We start from the raw sequence: 12,154 nt of genomic DNA, 5'->3' as shown, positions 1-12,154 counted from the left end.
AAAAGGCACCGAAGCATTTGGGCTGTCACGACCAGAGTGAGTAACAGTTTCTACTCTAATGCCATCAGACTCTTCAATACCCAGAGTCAGGACTGACACCAGCTTACTGCTCTCTACTGTGCCTATTGTCCTGTTTATTATTTACTGTAATGCCTGCACTGTTTGTGCACTTTCTGCCGTCCTGCGAGCGTTTGTAGTCTAGTATAGTTTTTGTGTTGTTTCACATAGTTCATTGTAATTTTTTATTGTTTCATGTAGAACCATGGTACTGAAAATACGTCCCGTTTTCACTGTGTACTGTACCAGCAGTTATAGTCGAAATGACAATAAAAACTGACCTGACTTTTCCTGACTTGACCTTTAATGGTGATCATATCTGTCGAATTGTATATTCGGTATGTGTGGCAGGTGATTGCAGGGGCAAGGGCACATGATTTCTATTTATTTATTGATTCCCTCGTAGCTTGGGCTTTCTCCTTCTCCGGTTGATTATCCGCCGTTCCACTCATTTCCCGCCTGTGCCTATAAACCGTGATTACCTCGGCGTACTCCTGATTCCTCCCACAGGTCAAACACCTATGTGTTGATAGGTTAATTTGTCATTGTAAATTGTCCCATTAGCAGGATCGCTCGGACCGTGAAACATTGCGCCAGCCAGGGCCCGACCGTTGGGATTAGACTGGAAGTAAGACTTTTGAGAAGGTCCTGCTCCGGTAGGCTGAGACATAAGACCGATTTGCATTGGATAGCATGGCTTCAATAAAGAGTACAGTGAACAGTTGTGGAGGGCACCAATTCTGCATGTGAGAATTGTTGGAAATGTTCTGGCGTTTAACCTGGATGGAATTGGGAGGGCGGGGGGTCTCATACACACTCTTGCAGACGACACAAACGCGATGGAGTTATGGAAGTTGAGTGAACATGGTAAAAGTCCAGTTAGAAATTTGGCCGGAGAAATGATAAATGTCTGATAGAAATGCGACAGTTCGGTCTCGAACGATAGAGAAATACGAGAATATGAAATATTTTTAGGAAAATAGAGAAAATGAAGAGAACGAAGTATGGTTTATACTGAGGTCTTAAAGGAATGTTCAGCTTTGTCTCGTTACTTACACGCAAACCTGGGGAAAGTAACTCTTATGTGCACGAAACGCCGTAAAAGTTTCAGCAGCAATAGAACACACCTGGGTTCTGGTTTTGCTGTTTACAATCATTATTTTATTACTAACTACGTAAACCAGGTAAAGCAAGTGTTGTCAGTATTATGCATCTCTGTGTGTGTAAAAACATAAAGTTCCCAAAGTTATTCAAGCTCGGATGGCAAGCGTTACCGTCTAAAAATGGAATGTAAGAAATTTCTGTTCAGTTCAAATGTACTGAATTTGAAGTGAGACAGTTATTTGTAATCCAAACAAACAGGTGTTGTCGGTCTTCCCGTTGTCCTCGGAATCCTCACACGAAACATCACTAACAGAAGCTTAACACAAGGGCGAGGGGCATCGTTAACCGAACCACCACCCAGGCAAGGATAGACACACCGGTAGATTCAACAAGGTTACCCCAATCACACACAGCGTGATTGCCACTTACCCAGTTCCACGACCTACGAAATAACTCCAACAATGATTTGCCACAGGGGTGTTTTCAATAGAGAATGTGCTGTTAACCAATTAAGGTACAATGTTTGGGGTGTGGCAGGAAACAAGAGCACGCTGAGGAAACACGGGCGGCCACGCTGTAAAGGTAGCGGCAAGAAATGAGGACAACAGTCGATATATCAAACGGACAAAGAAAAATGCCAGACTACGAGGGACCCAGTGGCGTTGCGCATCGGCGTTTCGGAGGGGTTACGTACCAATCAGTATCTCAGGAGGAATATTCCCATGCCAGATGCTATTCCTGAAGGTTCAGCAGGAGAAAGCTCCGATGTATCGAGACCAACTGAAGATGTATCTTCGGCAGCCATACTTCTGACAGCATCTCACATTTCTTGCGGAATCTCAGTAAATAAGTTGTCATCCGATGCTATACATCAGCAATCACCTTCCCTCAGAGTTTTCCCTCTCTTAAATGGACTGCCTTCCCATGTTGACGAACATCATCTGCCCGAAACACCCAATGTACTAAATGCATTCGACAGACTGGGCCTTAACCGCACAAAGTGTCCAAGTATTTAATTTAATTCCCAGAAGGCATTGCGATTGCAGTTGCTGCTTGCGACCGAGGAACGACGATTGGATGAGTGGATTTTATGAGCGCGAGTTACTGAATTAGTCTCGAAGTGACAGACATATTTCAAAGCACCGGATGAAGAGGACATTTGCAGACTGTCCATGGTAACCAGATTTCCCGAAACTTTCAATGGCTGGAGCTCTTGCAACCAAAAGTTTTCGCGAGAGAAAAGAGACGGAGTACATCCGGCGTACATGAGTAGGCTTTCGGACAGCACGGAATGCTGGCAAGGCATAAACGTTGTATTGCTACGGTGATGTCAAAGCTTCGCATGCATGTAACGGTAGAAACACACACTTGGTGGAAATGAAGTAGACATTACAGGGAACTCGTAAAGAACTTAAACTGGAAGGAGCGCAGTGGAGGCAGATTGGGAGCTTGGCTCCGATCGTGGCCCAGCATGGAGTGGGGGAGGGCGGGAGATAATCGGGCCGTCCACAGCCCCAATGGTATTGCACATGCGACTGGCGAAATGGGATTTTTTTGCGGCGGTATGGGAAAAGCTTCACCGAGGATTAATGCCGTCCACACAACGTCGAATGAACTTTGCCATGTGACGTAAGGGCGATTTGACTGTCTCCTTCAGCTGAACCCTGAACCTGGCCTGGATCACGGCGTAAAGGGCCGAGTTCGTGCGGCAGCTCAATATTTGCAGCATGTAGCCCAAATGCTGCAGAGAAAATGGGGGCATCCGGACAATGTAATACATCAGACCCTCCCATATGGAAAACACCGTCAACAGAGCCCACAGGAATATGAAATTCCCCGACATCACCAGCAGTAACAAGAGAGATTGCCTGCGGTTCTTCATCTCAGGGTCGGCGGGCGTCTCCCCATCGTGCGTACCACGGAGTCCCCTCCGGACTCGGCTGGCCACTAAAACGTACCTGATGGTTAAACAGTTGAGCAGCAGAATGAAGGCAAAGGGGAATATTGGGGTGAGGACTGAATGTATCAGAAGAAATGCTGTCTCCATAGATAGGGAAAAAAGCGAAGAATGCAGACAGAGCAGGGGCGAAACAATCATCGAATATGACCCAGCGAGCAAAAAGTACCAGGGTAAGTTCTTTACGCAGCTCAGCACAGTCACTGTCCCCAGAACCAGAGCCGCCGCTCTCCCGGTGCAGTATTTTCCTTTCAACTTCTGAAAACAAATGGCTACAAATCGATCAAAGGTGAAAGCGACAGTGAACCAGACAGAACAGTCCGTGGCGGCGTTTAACACGACGGCGTGGAATTTACACACGGGAACTCGTAACGACCAGATGACAATCTCCCACGGTATGTAAGTAATCGGAATCCTTCTCAATAAAAGATCAAAGAGAATTACCAGCTGATCCGCTGCTACCATGGCAACCAGGTACCTTGTGACGCCTTTGGAGAGACCGCACTTTCCCCGCGACAGTATGATGATTGTCACCATGTTAACTGTGTGGGTGAAATAAAGACCATGAACACACACTTGCATGGAAACTTCCTCAAATTCAGAATTTTTTAATCGTTAGCTCTTTAGAGCAGAGATGCAGAATTTTTTCTGAAGAACAAGGCTGGTGAATGTGTGGAATTAATCGGTACAGATGGATATGATGGGCAGTTCATTGGAACCATTTGTGGTGGGGTTCATCGGCTCTTGATTCGTCGTGGCTTCAATTAATACGCGGAAAGGGCGTCAGAATATGTCTGGAAGTGATGATAAATTAGCTATTATTGAATGGCGGCGAAGGCTCAGTTCTGGATTAGCCGAATTCATGATGGGCTAAGCAGTGATATCATTCGATGGCTGGGATGTATTCTAATCTTGACGCCATAAGAATCATTTGCAAAGTGTAAATTTTAAGAGGATAAAACTCTGCGCAGGAGTGTGACGTCGGGCAGTGAAGCGGGGAATATTTAAAAAGGGATTACTAGAGATTACCCCAGTGTCTGTACCCCTTGACAATAAGTACTCCTGTTTGAGTACTGCTGAGGGGGAGAGCCTACCTTGGGGAAGCAACAGTGGCCGTGCCTCCGGCACAGAGTCCGACCCTGTAGCTCAGAAGGATAAGGAAAGGAAGAGGAAGGGCAACGAAATGAACATGAAGGTAGTAGTAATAGGGGACTCGATCGTTAGGGGGTCATATAGGCCATTCTGTGTACGCGGTGAGGAGACTCGGATGGTAATTTGCCTCCCTGGAGCCCGGGTTCGGGATGTTTCTGATCGCGTCCAAGATATCCTCAAGTGTGAGGGTGAGGATCCAGAAGTCGTGGTACGTATAGGTGCCAATGACAAAGATAGGAAAAGGGAAGAGGTCATGAAAGGAGACTATAGGGTGTTAGGAAAGCCGTTGAGAAGAAGGACCGCAATGGTTGTAATCTCGGGTTACACTTGAATCCTCGGAGGACTAATATCCTGGCGGGGAAATTTGATAAGGCTACTGGGGAGACATTGAACTAGAATGGTTGGTGGTGGGAATCAATTTGAAGAGAGTACGGGAGAGGACGTTAGTTCAGAAATAAAGAACGCTCGTCGAAAGTGTGTTAGGGATGTTAGGCTACTGATGGAGAATGGGAGAGCTCAGACCAAAAATGTAGGGAGAAGGAAGAAAAAGATGATAGCGTTGATGGAATCGGAAGGGATAAACAGAGAGGAAGAGGTGCACAGTTTCTTAAAAGCATCTATATTAATGCTAGGAGCATCATTGTAAGAAAGTTGGATGAGCTTAGAGCATGGATTGATATCTGGAAATATGATGGAGTAGCTATTTGTGAAACATGGTTGCAGGAGGGGTGTGATTGGCATCTAAATAGTCCAGGATTTCGTTGCTTCAGGTGTAATAGAATCGGAGGGGCAAGCAGAGGAGTTGTTGCATTGCTTGTCTGAGAAAATATTACTGAGGTGCTTTGGCTGGACAGAATAGATGGCTTATCTAGGGAGGCTATTTGAGTGGAACTGAGCAATGGGAAAGTTGTAGTCCAAATTACAGGGGTGTATTATAAAACACCTAATTGGTAGCGAGAATTGGAGGAACAAATTTTTATGGAGATAGCAGATATTTGTCGTAAGTGCAAGGTTGTGATTGTGGAAGACTTTGATTTTCCACACAGAGACTGGGGAGCCCATTCTGTAAAAGGGCTGGATGGTCTGGAGTTTGTAAACTGAGTGCAGGATAGTTTTTTGCAGCAATACATTAAGGTACCGACTGGAGAAGGGACAGTTCTGGATCTTCTGTAAGGGAATGAGATAGGTCACCTGAGGGAGGTATGCGTTGGGGAGCACTTCGAGTCCAGTGATCACAATACCATTAGTTTCAATATAATTATGGAGAAGAATAGGACTGGACCCAGGCTTGATTTTTGTTTTATTGGAGAAAGGCTAACTTTGAGGAGATGCGAAAGGGTTTAGAAGGAGTGGATTGGGACAACTTGCGTTATGGAAAGGATGCAATAAAGAAATTGAGGTCATTTAAACTTGACATTTTGAGAGTACAGAACCTTATTGTTCCTGTTAAATTGAAAGAAAGGGTTAAACGTTTCAGAGACCCATTGTTTTCAAGGGAAATTGGAAGATTGATTCGGAAAAAGAGGAAGATCTACAGTAGGTATCGGCAGCATGGAGTAAATGAGGTGCTGAAGGAATACAAAGAACGTAAGAAGAATCTTAAGAAAGAAATTAGAAAAGCTAAAAGAAGATATAAGGTTGCTTTGGCAGGTAAGGTGAAATTAAATCCAAAGGGTTTCTACAGTTATATTAGAGCAAAAGGCTAGTGAGGGATAAAATTGGTCCCTTAGAGAATCCGAGTGGACAGCTATGTGTGGAGCCAAAAGAAACGGGGGCAGACTTTGAACAGTTTCTTTTCATCGGTATTCACTAAGGACAAGGATATTGTATTGTGTAACATAAAGGAAACAGGAAGGGTAGTTCTGGCAACTATGATGATTAAACGAGAGGAAGTACCAGAGTTTCGAAAGGATGTAAAAGTGGATAAGTCTCCGGATCCTGACAGGTCATTCCCTAGGACCCTGAGAGAAGTTGGTGTAGAAATAGCAATAGCTCTGACAGAAATAATTCAAATGTCATTAGAAACGAGGATGGTGCCAGAGGATTGGCGCATTGCTTATGAGGTTCCATTGTTCACAAAGGATTCTAAGAGTAAACCTAGCAATTATCGGCCTGTAGGTTTGACGTCAGTAGAGACGGTATGTCTCATGATCTTGATAGACAGGGTCTGATTAGGAGCAGGTGACTAGTGGTGTGCTCAGGGATCTGTACATTGGATCATCGGGATCCAATATTGTTTGTCATATACATTATTGATCTGTGTGATGGGGTGATAAACTGGATTAGCAAGTATGCAGATGATGCTAAGATAGGTGGCGTTGTGGATCATGAAGTAGGTTTCCAAAGCTTGCAGAGAGATTTAGGCTAGTTAGAAGAGTGGACATAAACATGGCAGATGGAGTTTAATGCTGGTAAGTCTGAGGTGCTACGTTTTGTTAGGAATAATCAAAATATGACATATATGGTCAATGATAGGGCATCGATGAATGCAGTAGAGCAGAGTGATCTTCGAATAATGGTGCATAGTTCCCTGAATGTGGATTCTCAGGTGTGTAGGATGATGAATAATGCTTTTGGTATGTTGGCCTTTATCAATCAGAGCATTGAGTATAGGCGTTGGGATGTTATGTTAAAATTCTACAAGGCATTGGTGAGGCTGAATTTGGGGTATTGTGTACAGTTCTGGTCACCGAACTATAGGAAAGATGTCATTAAATTAGATGGAGTACAGAGGAGATTTACTAGAATGTTACCTGGGTTTTAGCATCTAACTTATAGAGATTGTTTGAACAAGTTAGTTATTTATTCTTTAGAGCAGAGAAGGCTGAGGGGAATTTGATAGAGGTATTTAAATTTATGAAGGCAATGGACAGAGATGACGTAGATAGGCTTTTTACATTGAGATTAGGGGAGATTCAAACAAGAGGACAAAAGTTTGAATCTGAGTTGAGAGTTAAGGGAAAAAGATTAGGGGTAACACAAGGGGGAGTTCTTTACTCAGGGAGAGGTAGCTGTGTGGAACGAGCTTCCAGTAGAAGTGTTAGAGGCAGGTTCAGCTTTGTCATTTAATGTAAAATTGGATAGGTATATGGTCAGGAAAGGAATGGAGGGTTATGGGCTGAGTGCGCGTCGGTGGGACTAGGTGAGAGTAAGCGCTCGGCACGGACTAGAAGGGTCGAGATGGCTTGTATCCGAGGTGTAATTGTTATATATTTAATAACGAACTGACTAATTTTCCAAGTGCCACGCTTACATAAATTCAACTCCCCTCAACTGCAAACATGAGGGAACATGAGAACATCGGAATATTAGCAATTGGAGTAGGAAAAGTCCATCTGTTCGGACTAGCATGCTACGGCAATGATGGTGACCATGGTTGATCTGATCGGGCTCATCGCCGCAAACATGCCTTTTCTTCACAGCCCTTAATCGTTCCACTATGCAAAACGATATGCCAGGCTGTTTATGTATATCAACTGCGGTCGCCTCCACTGATTGATTGAGCAGAGAATCCCACAGATTCCCCAACCGCTGGGAGAAGAAGCTCCCCGTCATCAGTGTCCTAAACTTACTCCCCAGAATCTTCAGGCTCTGTCCCTTACTTCGAGTCTCACCTACCAGTGGTATCAACTTTCCTGCCACTACCTTATCTATCGCTTTCAAAACTTTATGTTTTTATCTGATCTCCTATAATACTTCTGGATTCCGACGAGTACAGTTCCGGGCGACTCAATTACTCGTCATAGTCGAACCACGATGTGCAATCGGCCGGTGAACCATCTACACAGCCAGTTTATCTTTACTGAAGTTCGGAGGCCAGAAATGCACGGTAGTGCTGACGCATCCACACCAGTACCTTGTGCAGATGCAGCAGAACATCCCTGCTCGAACATTCATTCCCTCTGGCTACAAAGGCGAACATCAGATATGCTGCACCTGCAAACCAAACTTTTTGTGTTTGAAAAAAAGTCCCTACGCACAGCAGCATCCTGTAATTGTTTATCTCTTGTTCCTCCACTTGTCCTTCCCAAGTGGATGACCTCGTAATTTCCAACTTTTTACTGCATCCACCAGACGCTAGTGTATTCGCGTATCCTATTTATATTCCTCTGCAGGCTCTCGGTTTCCTCGGCAGCCTTTGTGCGGCAATAGATCATGACAGTTATGATGCAAGCGTGACCTCATTCTCCATAACAAATGAGGACATCTATTTATTTATTTATTTAATTAATTCAGCGATGCGGCCCCTTCCAGCAAACTTCCACAAAGTCGATTAATCCTGCCTTGACACAACTGGACTCATCTCTATGGGGCCGTAAAGATCAGAAGTCCTGGTCACCTCAGTAGAGGAGGGACGTGTAAGCTTAACAGGAAGCGCAGAAGGAATTCAGCAGAGATCTGACTGGATTGGACAGCATTCCCTATGATCAGAGTTTGTGTGCGCTCAGACTTGCTTCTCTTGGAGTGAATGTGTATGAAAGGTCAGTTGGTGGAAGTGTTTGAGAGGAGAAGATGCAGAGATAACGTTTGCCTGACCGAAAATTAACCGGGATCCCGACAGCCCGAGCGCTGCGGAGATGCTGCCTGGCCTGTTGTGTTCCACCAGCATTTTGTGTGTGTTATTGTTTGAATTTCCAGCATCTGTAGATTTCCTCGTATTTACCCATACATCTCCATTATTCTAAGTTCCATGTAACTCATGTTTCTCATGTTTGAGTACTGTTGGGGGGGGGGGGAACAGCCTTCCTGGTGGAAGTGACAGTGGCCGGGTCTCCGGCACAGAGGACGGCCATATAGCTCAGAAGGGTATGGATAGAAGAAAGAGGACCATAGTAATAGGGGACTCGATAGTCAGGGGATCAGACAGGCGGTTCTGTGGAGGTGATCGTGAGTCCCGGATGGTAATTTGACTCCCTGGTGCCTGGGTTCGGGACGTTTCTGATCGCGTCCAAGATATCCTGAAGTGGGAGGGTGAAGATCCAGAGGTCGTGGTACATGTAGGTACCAATGACGTAGGTAAGAAAGGGGAAGAGGTCCTGAAACGAGAGTATAGGGAGTTAGGAAGGCAGTCAAGAAGAAGGACCGCAAAGGTAGTAATCTCGGGATTAATGCCTGTGCCACGCGACAGTGAGTGTAGGAATGGAATTAGGTGGAAGATGGTTGCGTGGTTGTGGGATTGGAGCAGGGGGCAAGGATTCATGTTTCTGGATCATTGGGACCTCTTCTGGGGCAGGTGTGACCTGTTCAAGAAGGACGGGTTACACATGAATCCTGGGGGGACCAATATCCTAGCGGGGAGGTTTGCTAGGGCTACAGGGCAGACTTTAAACTAGTAAGATGGGGTTGGGGGCGGGTATCAATTTGAGGAAACCATAGGAGAGGAAGTTAGTTCGCCAGTAGAGCAAGTAAATAGACAGTGTGTGAGGGAGGAAAGACAGGTGATGGAGAAGGGATGCGCTCAGCCCGAAGATGTGGGGGAGAAGAATGAAAAGGATAATAAATTTGAATGCATTCTTAGGGATGAAAAGAGAGGAGAGTATCTTAAATGTATCTATTTTAATGCTCGGAGCATAGTAAGAAAGGTGGATGAGCTTACAGCGTGGATTGATACCAGGAATTATGATATTGTAGCTATTAGTGAAACATGGTTGCAGGAAGGGAGTGATTGGCAACTAAATATTACTGGATTCAGTAGCCAGGTGCGATAGAGTAGGAGGGGCCCGAGGAGGAGCTGTTGCATTGCTTGTCCGAGAAAATCTTATGGCGTTGCTTTGGAAGGATAGATTAGAGAGGTCCTCTAGGAAGGCTATTTGGGTGGAATTGAGGAATGGGAAGGGGGTAGTAACACTGATAGGAGTGTAATATAGGCCACCTAAGGGGGAGCGTGAGTTGGAAGAGCAAATGTGTAAGGAGATAGCAGATATTTGTAGTAAACACAAGGTGGTGATTGTGGGAGATTTAAATTTTCCACACGTAGACTGGGGAGCTCATTCTGTAAAAGGGCTGGATGGCTAGAGTTTGTGAAATGTGTGAAGGATAGTTTGTTTGCAACAATACATAGAAGTACCGAATGGAGATGGGGCAGTGTTGGATCTCCTGTTAGGAAATGCGATAGGTCAGCTGACAGATGTATGTGTTGGGGAGCACTTCGGGTCCAGTGATCCCAATAGCATTAGATTCAATATAATTATGGAGAAGGACAGGACAGGACCTAGAGTTGAGATTTTTGATTGGAGAAAGGCTAACTTTGAGGAGATGCGAAGTGATTTAGAGACAATGGATTGGATCAAGTTGTTTTTTAGGAAGGATGTAATGGAGGAATGGAGGTCATTTAAGGGTGAAATTATGAGGGTACAGAATCTTTCTGTTCCTGTTAGGTTGAAAGGAAAGGTTAAAGGTTTGAAAGCACCATGGCTTACAAAGGATATTAGAAATTTGGTTCGGAAAAAGAGGGATGTATACAGTAGATATAGGCAGCATGGAGTAAAGGAATTGCTCGAGGAATATAAAGAATGTAAAAGGAATCTTAAGAAAGAGATTAGAAAAGCTAAAAGAAGATTGGAGGTTGGTTTGGCAAATAAGGTGAAAGTAAATCCAAATGGATTATACAGTTATATGAAAAGCAAGAGGATAGTGAGGGATAAAATTGGCCCCTTAGAGAATCAGAGTGGTCAGCTATGTGTGGAGCCGAGGGAGATAGGAGAGATTCTGAACGATTTCTCCTTTTCGGTATTCACTAAGGAGAAGGATATTGAATTGTGTAAGGTGTGGGAAACAAGTAAGAAAGTTATGGAACCTATGACAATTAAAGATGTGGAAGTACTGGTGCTTTGAAGAAATTTAAACGTGGATAAATCTCCGCGTCCAGACAGGATATTCCCCAGGACCTTGAGGGAAGTTTGTGTAGAAATAGCAGGAGCTCTGACGGAAATCTTTAAGATGTCATTAGAAACGGGGATTGTGCCGGAGGATTGGCGTATTGCTCTTGTGGTTCCATTGTTTTGAAAGGGTTCTAGAAGTAAGCCTAGCAATTATAGACCTGTCCGTTTGACATCAGTGGTGGGTAAATTAATGGAAAGTATGCTTAGAGATAGTATTAATAATTATCTCGATAGACAGGCCCTGATTGGGAGTAGCCAGCATTGATTTGTGCGTGGAAGTTCATGTTTGACAAACATTGAATTTTTTGAAGAAGTTACGAGGAATGTTGACAAGGGTAAGGCAGTGGATATAGTCTATATGGACTTCAGCAAAGCCTTTGATAAAGCTCCACATGGAAGGTTAGTTAAGAAGGTTCAGTCATTAGGTATTAATGCTGGTGTAATAAAATGGATTCAATACTGTCTAGATGGGAGATGCCAGAGAGTAGTGGTGGATAATTGTTTATCGGGATGGAGGCCGGTTAACAGCGGGGTGCCTCAGGATCTGTTTTGGGCCCAATGCTGTGTGTAATATACATAAATGATCTGGATGATGGGGTGGTAAATTGGATTAGTAAATATGCCGATGATACTAAGGTAGGAGGTGTTGTGGATAATGAGGTGGGTTTTCTAGGCGTGCCGGGAGATTTATGCAGGTTAGAAGAATGGGCTGAACGTTGGCAGATAGAGTTTAATGCTGAGAAGTGTGAGGTTCTACATTTTGGCAGGAATAATCCAAATAGAAAATACAGGGTAAATGGTAGGGCATTGAGTAATGCAGAGGCAACAGAGAGATCTAGGAATAACAGTGCATAGTTCCCTGAAGGTGGAGTCTCATGTAGATAGGGTGGTGAAGAAGGCTTTTGGAACGCTGGCCTTTAGAAATCAAAGCATTGAGTACAGAAGTTGGAATGTAATGGTACAACTGTACAAGGCATTGGTAAGGTCAAATTTAGAATATTGT

This window comes from Hypanus sabinus, unplaced genomic scaffold (genome assembly GCF_030144855.1).
Source record: "Hypanus sabinus isolate sHypSab1 unplaced genomic scaffold, sHypSab1.hap1 scaffold_422, whole genome shotgun sequence".
NCBI lineage: Eukaryota > Metazoa > Chordata > Chondrichthyes > Myliobatiformes > Dasyatidae > Hypanus > Hypanus sabinus.
The sequence above is the reverse complement of the archived record's forward strand: the minus strand, read 5'-3'. Positions refer to the sequence as shown.